The sequence below is a fragment of the Equus quagga genome, unplaced genomic scaffold, assembly GCF_021613505.1.
Source record: "Equus quagga isolate Etosha38 unplaced genomic scaffold, UCLA_HA_Equagga_1.0 HiC_scaffold_41_RagTag, whole genome shotgun sequence".
In the NCBI taxonomy this organism is placed as follows: Eukaryota; Metazoa; Chordata; class Mammalia; order Perissodactyla; family Equidae; genus Equus; species Equus quagga.
The window spans coordinates 660,462-675,438 of NW_025793725.1; positions in this window are offsets into that span (position 1 = coordinate 660,462).

The window sequence follows — 14,977 nt, forward strand, 5'->3', positions numbered from 1 at the left end:
GAGCTTCTGAAAGCTTAATGTAAAAGAATCTCCTGGGATCTTATTTCACTTGCAAGGATTTCCAGGACCTAAACCAGTTTCAGGTGGAGTAGAACACATTGAGAAGCTTTGATTTACAGGATGAACATTGAAAATGAGCATAAAGAAAAACAGGAGAGGGAGGTGGCCTGTAGGCCAGATTGAAAGGGCTGTATGCAGCACCCCTAAGAAATTGAGTGTAATTAGAATGACTCCTTATTTACTCCTTATTTACTGGTAGCATCAAAAAGTTTCAAACTAGTAGTGTGGCAGAAGTCTACCCCTGGGGGATTGAGAAGCACAAGGGAAGTTAAAATGGAAAAGAGTGGCTGTAGACAGCTTATTAATGAAGGAGAGGGCAAAGGTGGTTTTTAATTGGAAAAAGAGGTTCCAGGGACATTTTTATCTGTTTTAAGATAGGAGAGATACCATCATATTTAAATGCTGATGACAAGAAGCCTATAGAGAGGAGAGGTGAGAAATCCAGGAGAGACACAGGCTAATGATCAGAGCAAGGATGCTGAAGAGGCAGCTGTTTGGGGACTAGAGTTTCATGGGAATCAGCATATTTATAAAAAGAAATGAAAGCAGAGTGTCCAGTTACAGGTAAATTTAGAAGCAAGAAGCTCGAGTGATTCCACTTGAAGGCTCCAATTGCTTTCATAACCAGGGTGTTATGTCATCTGCAGAGGGTGTGTGGGGAGGCAGCATGGATAACAGTCTTGGGGGAGTGAACTTCCACTGTAGAAGGTGGGAGAAAGAAGCAGGCAGGAGAGGAGGAGTGTTTTCAGCAAGGGCTCTACATCGACACTCAAGTCCAGCTACTCAGACCAGCCTTCATTATCCTCTCCCTGGTGGTTTTTGCTTTCATTCATTCAGTCTAAAACTATCTATGCTCATTGTGTGCCAGGCCAAGCATTGAGGATAAAGATCAACTGAACACCATCCTTTTTCTCAGGGGGATGTTTGATAAAAGAATGCCTGTGGTGCCTTATAGGAAGAGAGTACCCAGAGCTCTACACAGAGAGGGGTAAACACACAGAGGAGTGTGGAGCACTCTTGTATACTGTGGATGCACAACCTGCATACCAGGCAGGAGCCTTTATGCTGTTCCCTGGTCTTGCCTTCTCTCTCTCTCCAGGTATTAAAATTCATATCTATCTCAAGAATCCTGACCCAGAACATCACATGTGTTTCTTCTCCAATTAAACATCACACTTCAGTAAAGAACCCTTTGTACTTCTATCTTTTTATCACAAGGGAGATGAGGCAAGAAATGAAAGCAGCACCTGATTCCAGGCCAAGCAAAAACCAACAAGGAAAACCACTGAAGCAACTGCTTGTAAGTCATCATTCCTACATGACACTTTCTTATCAGCAGTGGATGATCTGGAATCTATTCTGATGATAAAAAGGAGGAATAAACATCAGAAAAACTAGAGACTCAATCTGTCCTGAAAATTATTACTTAATTCTCCTATCTTCCTGTCAAAGAACATTCAACACTTACAGTCAAAACAAGGATGTCAAATCAATTAAATGAATTGAACATCCTGTTCTAGGACTATGTTACATTAATAATTAAGCTGTATCTTAAATCAAAAGATCGTTTTCTATTCCAGACTCACAAGGTAAAACAATTAGACAGAATGGATGCAATTAATTGAATTATTACCTATAAATTTACGAGTAATGGCTTGCACAGGGTTAGCTATAATCATTGTCAGTGGGATTAATTGTACAGATTCATTTTCATTAAGTGTACTCTTCATTTTCCAAAGAAAGCTATAAAACATTGCTTCTTGGGATATTCAGCAAATGCACAGGGAATCAGAGCCATCCACTTGGCAGATTGCTCCAAACTCTGTCCCAAGCAATTATTCAAAAATTCACATACGACAGCTGAAGTTTATGACATTTACAGATTTAAAGAAGTATCCAAAGTCATATTTTTACAAATCTTATACATCCATTAATCTGGTCTTGAGGTTTTATTTCTTGTTATGAATCAATCTCAGTCAAGACTAGGAATCGTTAAACTAAGTGAATTCCATAGCTCATAATGCCAGACTCTCCATGACCATGAAGGTGAGACAGGATGATGAGTAAGTTAGTTAGAAATGACCATTTTCCTCTGAAGTTTAAGTAGACAGAGTAAAGAATGTTTCCTAAATCTATAAATCTTCGTAGTTAGTGCATGGCTGCAAGAACTGCGCATTCTTAATTTTTTTTTTCTTTACTGGGGAAGATTTGCCTTAACTAACATCTGTGCTCATCTTCCTCTATTTTTATACATGGATCACCAGCAGAGCGTGGCCATCGAGTGGTGTTGGTCTGTGCCCAGGAGCTGAACCCAAGCTGTGGAAGAGGAGGGTGCTGAATTTTAACCACTAGGCTGGCCCCAAGAACTGTGCATTCTTAATACAGTACATTGTTTTAACAAAATCTATAAAACCAAATTACTCTGTTTATTATTCAACAAGTATTTATTGGGCACCAGCTACGTGCATCATACTGTTCTTGGTGTAAGGGATAGACATTGACACAGACACAGTTCCTCCTTCATAGTAAATGTGTCTTGAGGCTAGGGAGAACATGGAGGGGGAGTAGGCTTGAGGGTTAGGGGAGCTATGTGGAGCTGTCTGCTCCCTGTCATCTCATGACCCCCAGTAATTGCTTCTCTGATTCTCTGTGTGGTTGTTATGGACTGTGAACTGCCACCCAGCTCCATCCAGCTCATTCTAAACTGATCTCCCTCAAAATTCATTTTTTTTTTTGAAAACACTTGACTGTATTTTTTTTTTTTTTTTTTTTTTTACCATTTCTTGATTTTATTTCCTCTATGGATTGCTGATGTCACTGTTGGGATGTTAACCTTAATTTAGCTGGTCAGCCCACTCTCTTCTAAGAATAGGATCCCACCCTCCTTTTGGAATTCCTCTCCAGTTAGCTCCACATGGAAAGGGTTGTAACACACGGTGTCTGTACCATTCACTGCGGAAGGCAAGTGGCCTGAACCTGGCCATTAGTGGAGGCTGGCACACTGGCCACAGCTGTAGTTCCAGGATGGGTGTATACCCCCAGTCAGGCCAGTCAGAAGTCTCTGCTTTCTATCTGAAAGAAGAAGAAAATTCCTAGTGTCTTCAGATTTGTGGTGCTGGGAACATTTGACACCATTTCTCCCAGCCACTGGGGACACGTGTGTGTAAGGCAGGAGGGATGAGGACAGCACAGTTCAATAGTGCCTCCTATGAGAGATCACCCGTGTTACACACTAGGTAGCCTGTAATCTGTACCCTTAGCAGTTACTTTTTTCTTATAGGCTGCCTCATTTTTATACCAGTGGTAATATCTGAAATTATGTTATTATTAATTTTCTCCTTTATTGACCCTTTTCTCCCTCTGGAAGGTAAGCCCTATGACATCAGGGATCTTGTCCAGTTTTTCTTTTTTTCTCCACTCAACTTTGACACTGAAAACTGTGTGTGGTTCTTTGCATGAACCTAAGATATTTTTAAAGAAGGAAAGAAAGAATTCTTGGGTCAGCTCCATGATGTTTTATTTTCTCTACTTTAATATTGTAATATTAAAAGTATATTTACTTTAACGTATTGTAGGTTAAGTCTAATTTCCATGTACTCAGAAATTCTGCTTGTGGATATGTAGTCAAAAGAAATGAGTGTTAATATTTACAAACAGACTTATGAAAGATGTTCATGACAGATTCATTCATAATAGCCTTAAGCTGGAAAAGAACTTGTAGGGGAGGAAGACATTTCCTCTACCTGTTGTGGGTTCTTCTGGCCAGAGAATGAATTAAATTCACGTGAGACAGAATACAGGAGAAAATTAAACAAAGCTTTATAACATGTATACATGGGAGAGGTTCAGGCAACCTAAGCAACTCACCAAAATGGCTGAAGGGGATGGGAGGGAGTCGATCATGGGAGATTACCACACAAGTACAGTAAACAAGAGTCAGGTTATTATGCAGACCTGAGTCCTTGCCTTCCACATTCATAAGAGTTTCTAGAGATAAGGTCATCCCTCCCTCCTGATACAGAGAGGGAGACACCTTTAGAGATGGAGATTTCCTTTACAACGTAAATGTCTCTTAACAAAGGGTAAGTAAATTCTACTTTTCAGAGTTTCTTTCCTGTCTGCAGTTTTAAAAAGTAACCAGCCCAAAATAATCCTCTTGCCAATGAGACATATCTTGGGGTGGCCAATTCGAATCCCCCACAACCCAAATGTCCATTAATCAGAGAGTTTATAAACACTTTTCGGTATATTCATACAGTGGAATACCATTCAGCTATAAGAAGATAAACTAAAGAGAAACTTAACCACAGGGCTGAATCTCAGAATCATTATGTGGAATGCAATAAAAGAGACATAAAAGTTATTCTATGATTCCATTTGCATAGAGTTCAAGAGTAGGAAAAACTAACCAGTGGTGATAGAAGTCAGAACTGGTCAACTTGTGGGTAAGGATGGGGTAGGGGACCAAATGTGAGGAGCAAGAGGAGGCTTTTGAAAGATCAAAATGTCCTCTTTTTTGCTCTGGGTGGTGGTTGTATGGTTATTTACAAATGCAAAAAGTCATGAAGCTTGAAATTGTAACCATAGGCCCTCTAGGAGCAGTTCAAACTGACTCTATCTTATCAACAGAAGATTTTTCAGGGGCAAGCCAAAAATTTGCAAATCACATTGCCAGAACATGTGCAGAGGAGAAAATCTTGACCTGGGATCACCCTGGGACCAAAGATTCTCCCTTCCGTGGATGCAAAGGACTGGGACACAAGCAACACTTGAAAGTCACGCTATCAGAAGCGAGGGGTCTGTTGTCTAGGAAGTTCCGCTGTTAAATGCCCTTCTACACCATACCATAAATGTATAAGCCCTCCGGTGGAAACCTGCCCCCACAGCATTTGCACATACCAGCCTGTTCTTCCTAACCTGTTAAATTTCCAAACCTTGATTCAGGTAAACAGATTTGAGAGCTTTAGCCTCCCTTGCAAGTCAATGTCGCAGTAAAACATTTTTCTTTACTCAAAAGCTGGTGCCATAATTATTGACTTCTTATGTACATCAGGCAAGAGAACCCCATCTTTCTGTGGTAATAAGACAATTAAGATTTGAATTTTATGGCATGAAAGTTATTCAGCAATGTATTTAATGCAGGGGTCGGGGGAGGATGAAGATTTGCCATGTAGAGTCTACCTCGCCACATGCAAAAATCAGCTCTAGGCTAGTCTTTTTTGCCAGCTGAGCTCATCAGAAAAACCTCAGCTTTAGTGGCTCCTTTCTGAAGTCTACTTATTCTCCTTCATGGGGAAAACTTAGGATGGTGATGTTGGAATTACCCATGGGGTCTTTTTAGCCCTGTTGAGCCACCATCCTATCCAAAGCCTCAAAATGTTATCTGGAAAGTGGTAAATATTAGTTATCATGTGCCAAGTGATTTAAATACGTAAGCTCTAATTCTCAGGAAATCCCTGAATGTTGGAGTGATTACTTCCATTTTGTCCATGACCATGTTTTAAATCAAAGTTCACAAATGAGGACATACTCCTCCATATAACAATGTTCAGGAATGATACGTCTGTGGCACTCAGTAGGAGACTGAAACATGGAAGCCCAGAAGAAAAATAATTTACTTTACCAAATTATCTAGAGTAAGACATGCCCTAGAACAGTGAATTTTCTTCTGTCCAGTTTTAGTAGTCAAATATTTATGTACAAACTGGTCAAAGTAAAGGAAACATCTAGAAGTGGATGCATCAACTGATCAACAGTACTTTTTCCCATATGGATGAGACCCCTTTCAGTGTGACCTGTTGTAGCAACAGTCACTGTTTTTTTAAAAAAAAATTGTGGTAAATTATATACACTCAGGTAATATGCCATTTTAACATTTTGAAGTGTACAATTGAATGATATTAATTATTTCAGGATGTTGTGCAACCATCACCACTGTTTCTAACGTCTTTCCATTGGCCCACACAGAAACTTTGTGCCCATTAAGCAATAACACCCTGTTCTCCAGCCCCTATAAACTCTAACTGACTTCCTATGTGCATGAAGAACCAGAGTCATTCTTTTTTTTAAAGGAAGATTAGTTCTGAGCTAACATCTGCTGCCAAGCTGCTGCTTTTTTTTTTTCTGAGGAAGAATGGCCCTGAGCTAACATCCATGCCCATCTTCCTCTACTTTATATGTGGGACACCTACCACAGCATGGCTTGCCAAGCGGTGCCATGTCCGTACCTGGGATCCAAACCAGCGAAACCTGTGCCACCGAAGTGGAGTGTTTGAACTTAATGGCTGTGCCTCTGAGATGGCCCCAACAGTCATTCTTGACGTGGTTTATAGGGGATAATCATTTCTTAGAAGTACAGGTTCACTATGATGCCCTAGATTCCGGATACTAAAATTGGGGTCTTGCTTTTCCCTGTATCACATTCTGTCATAGTTATTTTGACAAATAACTGAATTACTAGGTCATAAAACATTAACATTTCCAGAAGACAAAATAACATCTTTTCTCATCTTAATGGATTGTATTTATTTCCCCAGTAGAAAAATCACTGTTCTGCCAATTAATAGTGTGAGTTAATGTGTGTGTATATATAGTGGAATAAATCATCTCTGATTTAGAGATCTTTTATCTGATTCTTTGGTATATAAGAATACATTAGTAGAAGAACCATTTCTTTGCCAAATTCTAACATTACAGATAATGATAGACACTAAGACACCCACCAAGTTGTCAGTCTAAGGTACAAATAAGCAGTGTTCTCTGTTCCATGGCAAGCGTGCAGGCAGAAGCCCTCATTATCTTCCACTTGCATAGCAAGAGGAGCAGGCATCACCCTGCTATCTTCAGCTGCTCCTATCTTAAAGTGTATGGCATCTCAAAAAGAAGCAGAGATAAGATTGAAAAAAAACCAAAGCTCACTTCTTGGAAGTACATAATCCATTTCTAGATATTAAAGGTGCAACAGTTTAACTGTTTTTACCTGAGATGGAGTCCTGCTGTCAGAGTCAAAGCTAAGGGCCATAATCTCATCATGAAGGAGGATAGTATCATTAAAGCAAATCTCTCTGCTTTCAAGATTTCCTTCTTTACACAGTTTGCCCTGTTATAGTGATACTGTTTTGGGTTTACTGTTTTCCTCTCCTATCATACTACATCTTTTTACTGTAGATTTACAAGGGTAAAACATCTGGCTATGCTAATGATGACTTGCCCCAGTGAGCAAGGAGATTAAGCTATAAAAAACAGTAAAGTAGGGTTGATTTTCGTGTGTTCTGAGAGATACTCTCAGTGTGATTTCTCCTCTCATTATTATCACTGTCATTTTCATCAACTTATCACAACTGTTCTTTTGTGTAAAGAAAGCAAGCTGTCAACATTTTCTGATCTGTTAGTTTGAATAGAAAAAGATCTTTCTTATATTCCAGGACTCTGTTCATGCTCTTGTACCCTTGGCTTATTTAAAACTTTGTATTATTGTAATTGAATGTGACTAGGTATTGCATCAAATCTCAATAATGACTTTAAATTTAGGTCTCATTCTTCTTCTTCTCCTGACTTCTGACCTTCTTGCTAGTAATGCCTCAGGGGCGTCATCCCAGATAGGGAACTTAATTTGCTGGGTTTCCTGTTTAATCAAAGAGACTGAATGTGAATTGAATTCACACCTCTAGAAACAAGAGTTTACTCACACCTTGCCAAAGAATACCCTTTCCTTTTAAGGACAGAAAGGCATACTCATATTTCTTGGCCTTCTCATACTGTGTGGAGGGTTACTCTCTGTGGAAATAGGAAGTGAGAATAAGGATACATAATCCCAAATGGGACACTTTAAATTACAGAAGTGAGTTATGATGGTCAATATGTATATACTTTACAGGCCTTCAAAATGATTGTATTATATAGCCTGTACTCACTCTGGTTTCAAAGTATGGATTGGTTTCTTCAAATGCAAAGTACCTTGAAATTTTTGTGAAGGCATAAGGGGATTTGTTCTGGGGAAGAGCAGAGCATTTGTCATATTGGGGAGGAAAAGAATTCCCCTACCCTCTCTAGGTCCTTCCGGCTGGGCTACAAATTAAATTGACATGAGGCAGAATAATAGGAGAAAATCAAACAAAGCTTCATAACATGTACACATGGGAGAGCCAGGAAACTGGGTCACTTGCTGAAATGGCTGAAGTACCAGCTTAAATATCATCTTCAGCTAAAGACAAAGGAGTATGTTGGAGTAGGGCAGTTAGTTATGGTAGATTACTAGAAAAGCACAGTAAATAGGAATCAGGTTATTATGCAGATTTAAGTCCCTGCCTTCCCCATTGATAAGAGTTTCTAGAGATAAGGTCACACCCTCTTCTTCCTGGTACAGAGAGGGAGATGCCTTTAATGATGGAGATTTTCCCTCTAAGTGTAAATGTCTCCTACAAAGTGTAACTTCTAGTTTTTCAGAACTTCTCCCACATATGCAGTTTCTGAAAGTAACCAGTACAAAATAATTCCCATGCCAAAGGGACACTTTGGGGTGGCCAGTTCTGATTGCCCACACTTTCCATGAGCATTTGATGTTGCCTGATACTGTTTTCTAATAATGAAACACTGCTTGGAGGACCAAGTAATAAGCGAGGCAAGGCCCTCTCTTATTCTCACTAACAGCTGGAGTCAACCTGGTTTGGGGAGAATAGTATTATCTGTAATGAAAATCATACTTGTTTGTTCAGAAAGGACGGCTGAAAATGAATCATTAGAGTACTGTCAAGTAGAGTTTGTGAAGCAATGAAAATATGACTCTTTCATGAAGGAAAGAGTTTTGCAAGGTCCCTGTCTTTGACAACATCAGAATTCAGAGCTTAGTGACAGAGAGGAGCCTGCATGGATGGAATTCTCCTTATATTCTTCCTATGGAATACTATTGCTGTTAAGGCATTATGGGAATTAGGAGGTGGAGCTGGGTGGAGTGTGCTGGCTTCTGAGAGACTACTGGAGAGCAGAACCTAGGCTCAGCCGTACATGATGGTGAAGGGCCTGTCAAGTACAATTAGAACCTCTGTTGGATTGTGGAAGAACAAAAGGAGTAACACTTCACATAACTGGAACCCAACTGTAGTCCCATTATTGTTGAAGATGGGGCATCAGAGCATGTCCATTGTCATCTACATCCACCCAAGGAAAGATGGGTAGATTGTGAGAATTTTCTCACCTCTGACCAGAGGCAGACAAGAAGAGACAGGAATTGCTTATCACTCTTCCTTTTTAACTCATCATACTGACATAAACAATCTCTCCTCTTCCTTGTTTTAATGCCTGGTATAAAACATGCCCAAGCAATTTTCACCATGCCTGCATTTCAAATGAAGATTGAGTTGCGATGGGCTGTCTGTAAGCATTCAAGCTAGTTTAGATGCCATTGGGCAAACATGATATAAATAAATGTTAGTTAAGTGATTCAGTGATCATTTATTGACCACTAAATCACCAGACTGGAAATTCTGTAAAAAGCGAAGAATGTGTCTTGTTCATGTTGTGTCCCTAGTGCCTTGCATCAGGGCACAAGTTTGCATAGGTTCATTATGAGATTGTTGGTTAAATGAATAGCATGTTCTCATTATGTATCTGACACAAAAATAAATAAATGAACACTATCCTCAAGCTATCCCAATGTTGACATATAACCAGCCTCATAATGGCTTCGTATCATATCTGTACTATCAAAGATTATGGTTTATCAATGACAACAGATATAGGGAGGAGGAAGGCATTAATTCTACCTTGGGGGTGTGTGTAGGGACAGTTTATGATGCCAAATTAGCAATGAATTTGAAAGTTTCATAGAAGCTCATCAATGAAAGGAAGGAGGAAGGAGGCAGCTTTCTAGGAAGAGGAAATGCAGGAAATCTGAGTATGAATGGCTTGCTCAGGGAACTGTGAAGTATCTGTTATAAATGGAGCCCCAGGTTTGGAAAGGGGAGTGGCTCTATAGGGAATAAAATTGTGGGATATGATCCGAATTTACATTGTCCTAGGATTCATTCTTTTTATTCAAGAGGAAGCCATTATATGATATGTGGGAAGAGCCTAGATTCACTGAGCCAATTAGAGACAATGGATATAATTCAGACAAGACATGACCTGTGTCTTAGTAGAGTATGAGAACTGTTTGAGGGACAAAGACATTGTGTGGATAAACATTTTGGAAATAGAATAAACCAGACCATGTAACCTGTGATTGATGGTGTGAAGCAGAGGGAGGGGTCCAAGTTGACAGAAGTTTCTCTCTAACTCCAGAATACTTTTGCCATTTGTTTACCTCTATATCTACACTATCTGCAGAAACCCAGGTTAATTACTGTGAAAAGACTAGGAGACTAGCATCACCAGCAGCCCATGAGTTGCGTTTCTGATCAGAGTTTGTTGAGAAAATACTGTTTACAGTCATGCCAAAATTTTAGCCCAGTGCAGTCATGTCCCCTGAATGAATGGAAGATTTTTAATGGGGCTGGAGAAGGGATCTTGCATAAAACAGAGCAAAAAAGAGTTCAAGTTTTGATTACAGAAATACTTAGAGAAGCCATTGATGATTATTGACAGCCAGGGCCCCTTTTTACTTAGTAGACAGATTTATTGTTGCTGCAATGTACAACATGTGATTTATTCAATTCCGAAAAGAAAAGAGATCTCAACTGTCCTAAAGAGCATAGGATTAGATAGAGTGTTTGCTACAAAATCTAGAAGATGCACAATAAGATGCAAATTATGGTACAGAAGCAAGGTTCCTAAGACATGGGAAAACTATACGAAAATGACAATAAAACACTTAACTTAGTAAAATCTAGAAAATGGCTGATTTATGATAAGACCATAAAGCTATTTTAAATGGGGTAGGGGATAGGTGATGTATCCTGAGGAAGCAAATCAGATTTTTTGAAAAGGAGAAACAGGGGCTGGCCCAGTGGCATAGTGGTTAAGTTCACATGTTCTGCTTCTTGGCGGCCAGAGCTTTGCCAGTTTGGATCCCTGGTGTGGACATGGCACCGTTTGTCAAGCCATGCTGTGGTAGGTCTCCCAGATATAAAGTAGAGGAAAATGGGCATGGATATTAGCTCAGGGCCAATCTTCCTCAGCAAAAAGAGGAGGACAGGCAGTAATTAGCTCAGGGCTAATCTTCCTCAAAAAAAAAGAAAAGGAGAAACACACAACCACACACAGCACACGTATGTATATATAATTTGTAAGTGCCTATTCTAAAATTATAATTTCTTTGTTTTTTTTTGGAATTTTAAATAGCATTAATGAAGAGCATCTCATCTTTCGGTTTTTCACATGAGACATGTTTCTTTACGTTTCTTTTTCCTTTAAATGCTTGGGGAAATTGGTATAAAGTTCTGTGGTTTAATTAGCCCTATGAATTAACATGTAATTTTGGTCTTTTGTGACATTTGTCATCAGTTTTGTTTGTGGATTACCAGGATGTGAGCGTCAGGGACTATTTTCCATGGAGTGCAGCATGGGGACAGGACTCATGGGCAGTGAAGAGCTGCAATGAGTTGAGGGTAGGGCTACATTTATAAGGCACATGTATGTGAGTTATTTTTTTACTAGACAAAGGAAAGATTATGTAAAAAAGTTGTGAAGATGCTATCAGTGCAGGTGGGGTCCAGCTGTTGAGTTCTCCTATAACTTTGGATAAGAATTGGATTGATCAGGTCAGGACATCCTACGCTTCCTGGAGGATGATGAAGGGCATGATGACTTGCCCTTCTCTCCCTGGGGCATCCTTGATCCTCATCATAAAATCCCCCCGAACCCTTTGGCCCCAAAATCTTTTGGCGATATGGACGATGGTCAATCTTCTGTAACTATTTCCAGCTGTACAATGTCCTAGAGCTTTCCCTAAATGGGACCATAGGGGTACCAGCAGTAAGTTCAGTGGATTGGAAGGTTGCACCCATAGAGTCCAGGGCTGACAAAGTATACAGATCCTCTGGAGATGAGTCCTTTGACAAGAAGTGGTCCAGGAGGCAAAATATGTTGATATATGGAAGACAAACAGTGAAATAGACAACAAATTGTAATAAGAAATACAAGCGATAGGATTAACCCAATGAATAAGGCTTTGATAGTAGTCCAGAGACCTGGATCTGACCAGGATCCAACCAATCATTTAGGGATACGGTAGGGTCATGCATGGATTTAATTTAGTGTCTCATACCAGACAGGAATCCAGAGATATTTTGATGGTAGTGTAGGGGAGGAACAGGAGAAAATTAAAGAAAACTTTATAATGTGTATATGTGGGAGAGGCTCAGGCAACCTGAGCAACTCACCAAAACGGCTGAAGCCATTACCTTAAACATCATCTTCAGCTAAAGACAAAGGAGGATATTGGGGGTGAGGAGTTGATCATGTGAGATTACCACACAAGTACAGTAAAGAAGAGTCAGGTTATTATGCAGGCTTGAGTCCTTGCCTTCCACATTGTTGAGTTTCTAGAGATAAGGTCAACCCCCTTCTTCCTGGTACAGTGAGGGACACATTTTTGCAGATGGAGATTTCCCCTATAAGCTAAATGTCTCTTAACAAAGAGTAAGTAAATTGTACTTTTCAGAGTTTCTTTCCTGTCTGAAGTTTTTAAAAGTTACCAGCCCAAAACAATCCTCATGCCAAAGAGATCTATCTTGGGGTGGCTACTTCTAGTCCTCCCCACTATGTAATAACAATAAATGTAATGACAGCACAAACTAGAGGAAACTTTTTAAACTCTTAGATTGGACGTGTTTAAAAAAGTGATGTTACAGTTTTGTGTTTAGATGTCTGTATTTACAATATTCTGAAAATTTCATCCTTTCTATCTAGTTAAAGTGGTGATGTAAAACTGTAGATGTAATTAAAGTGTGCTAGAAGTTGCACAGGTTGGCAAGATCCCTTTAGAGAATATTTAAGCAACAGTGTTTGAAGACCACTGTTGTATTGGGATAATCCAATTTCCTAAAACCCTAGGGGACTCCAGACAGATGGACAGAGGGGAGTTCCTTCACTTTCCAAGTCTTTCAAGCCTTTTGACTTATATAGCCCTAAAGCATTTTAAACAGCAACTTTGCAAATCTAAATAAACTAGTCATTCATAAATTTAAAAGCTTTTAAATATAATTCCACAGTTACAGGGTAACTAAATAAAATTTTGATGCAATGAGACCAGGGCAAAAAAAAACCTTTGCTTTACCAGACTTAATGAGTGATTCTTCTGTAAAGAGAGAAATGATTATGAGGATGCTGTCAGATTTTTAATTTAAATATTCATTAAGTGAATTTAAAGTATCTTTATAATCCTCATTCTCTGAAGAAGAAAAGAAGGCATTTATCTGAGACTAACAGCTTTCCCTACTTAGTGAAACCCAGGAGTTGGAAATCTGAATTTATTTCAGTTTTTCTCAAGGGCAGTTGAATAACATTTAAGAAATTCAGCACAAGATAGCAGTATTTCCATCCTCTACTTCCCATATATGCTGACATAAAAAAAGAATTGGTGTTTCTGTACTGACCAAAGTGGGGTTGGACACTTTAAAATCAATCAGTATGGATAATAGACATAGATGTTTAAATCAAGAAATTCTCACATAGTCATGTTGAGGACAACATGGAGAAAAAAACACCCTTAGAATTCAGAAACACTATTAGAAGTGGAGATCATTTTTTATTTTATTATTTTTACATTTTTTTTGTATTTTTATTATTGTGGAAATTCTCAAACATAGCCCAAAACAGAAGAGTGAGGTAACAAACTTCTAGGTATTCATTTCCCAGTTACACTCCCTATCAGCAGTTTTCATATGTCTCACCAATCTATTTTTGGTTTAAAGGAGCATTTTAAAGCAAATCTCACATTAAGTGACCCACTATTTCTATTTCTTTGGACCATCCTGATCTTAGCACTGAAAGTCCCATATCTCAGGAATCTGCTCAATCCTAGGCAAACTGTACTATAACTTCTTCACTATAGATTTCTAATTAATAAGGGCTTTTTAAAAACTTAACCACAATACCAATACCACATCAAATAAAATGAACAATTATTCCTTAGTAGTATTTAATACCAGCCATGTTCATTTTTCTTTTCTTTCTGCAAAAAAGAGAAAGCTTTTGCCGTTAATTTGTTTGAATCATGACTCCTATAGATTGATACATCACCTAAATTTCTTTTAATCTGCAATAGCTTCCAAATCTCTTTTTTTTCTTGTTTTGTTTATTTCTTTAAGAATCTAAGTCATTTTTCCTACAAAATTATCTCATTCTATGTGTTGCAGGTTATATTCTTGTGGTGACTTTTAATATCCTCCTTTAATTGCATGTATTTTTATATAAAGAGCTGACTAGCTTTAGAAACTTGATTAGATTCAAGGTCACCTTTTTTGGCAAGAACACTTCAACAGTAGTGTTGAGTATTTCTTATTGCATCCCAGAAGGAGGCCCTTCTAATGTTGATAAGGTTGATCTGGGTTCTGGAGAGGTCAGCCTGATGGGACCATTTGAAAGCTTCCCACTAACCTTTCACCTAAAGATTTTAGCAGCCACTGATGATCATTGCCTTGATGTATAATGTCATTAGGGGTGGCAAAGCATGATTTTCTAATTCTTCATTTATTCACATGATTCTCTGCAAAGAATAACTTTCCTTTACTGACTATCTGGTTTTTGTGAAATAAAATCCAGACAGAAATGCAGAATAAGTGCATGACATTCCTCTACCGTTTATTCATTGTTGGGATAAATGGTTGGTGCCCTGAAGATGACCAATAAAGCTTTTCTGGGGGAGGAAGGCAAGGAGAGAAATAGCATTTTGAACTCTCTGGTGCCTGTTCTTTGATATTTTTGTAATTTCCTTAGTTGCTGTACACATGCAAAACTACACATGCATTTGTATTCGATG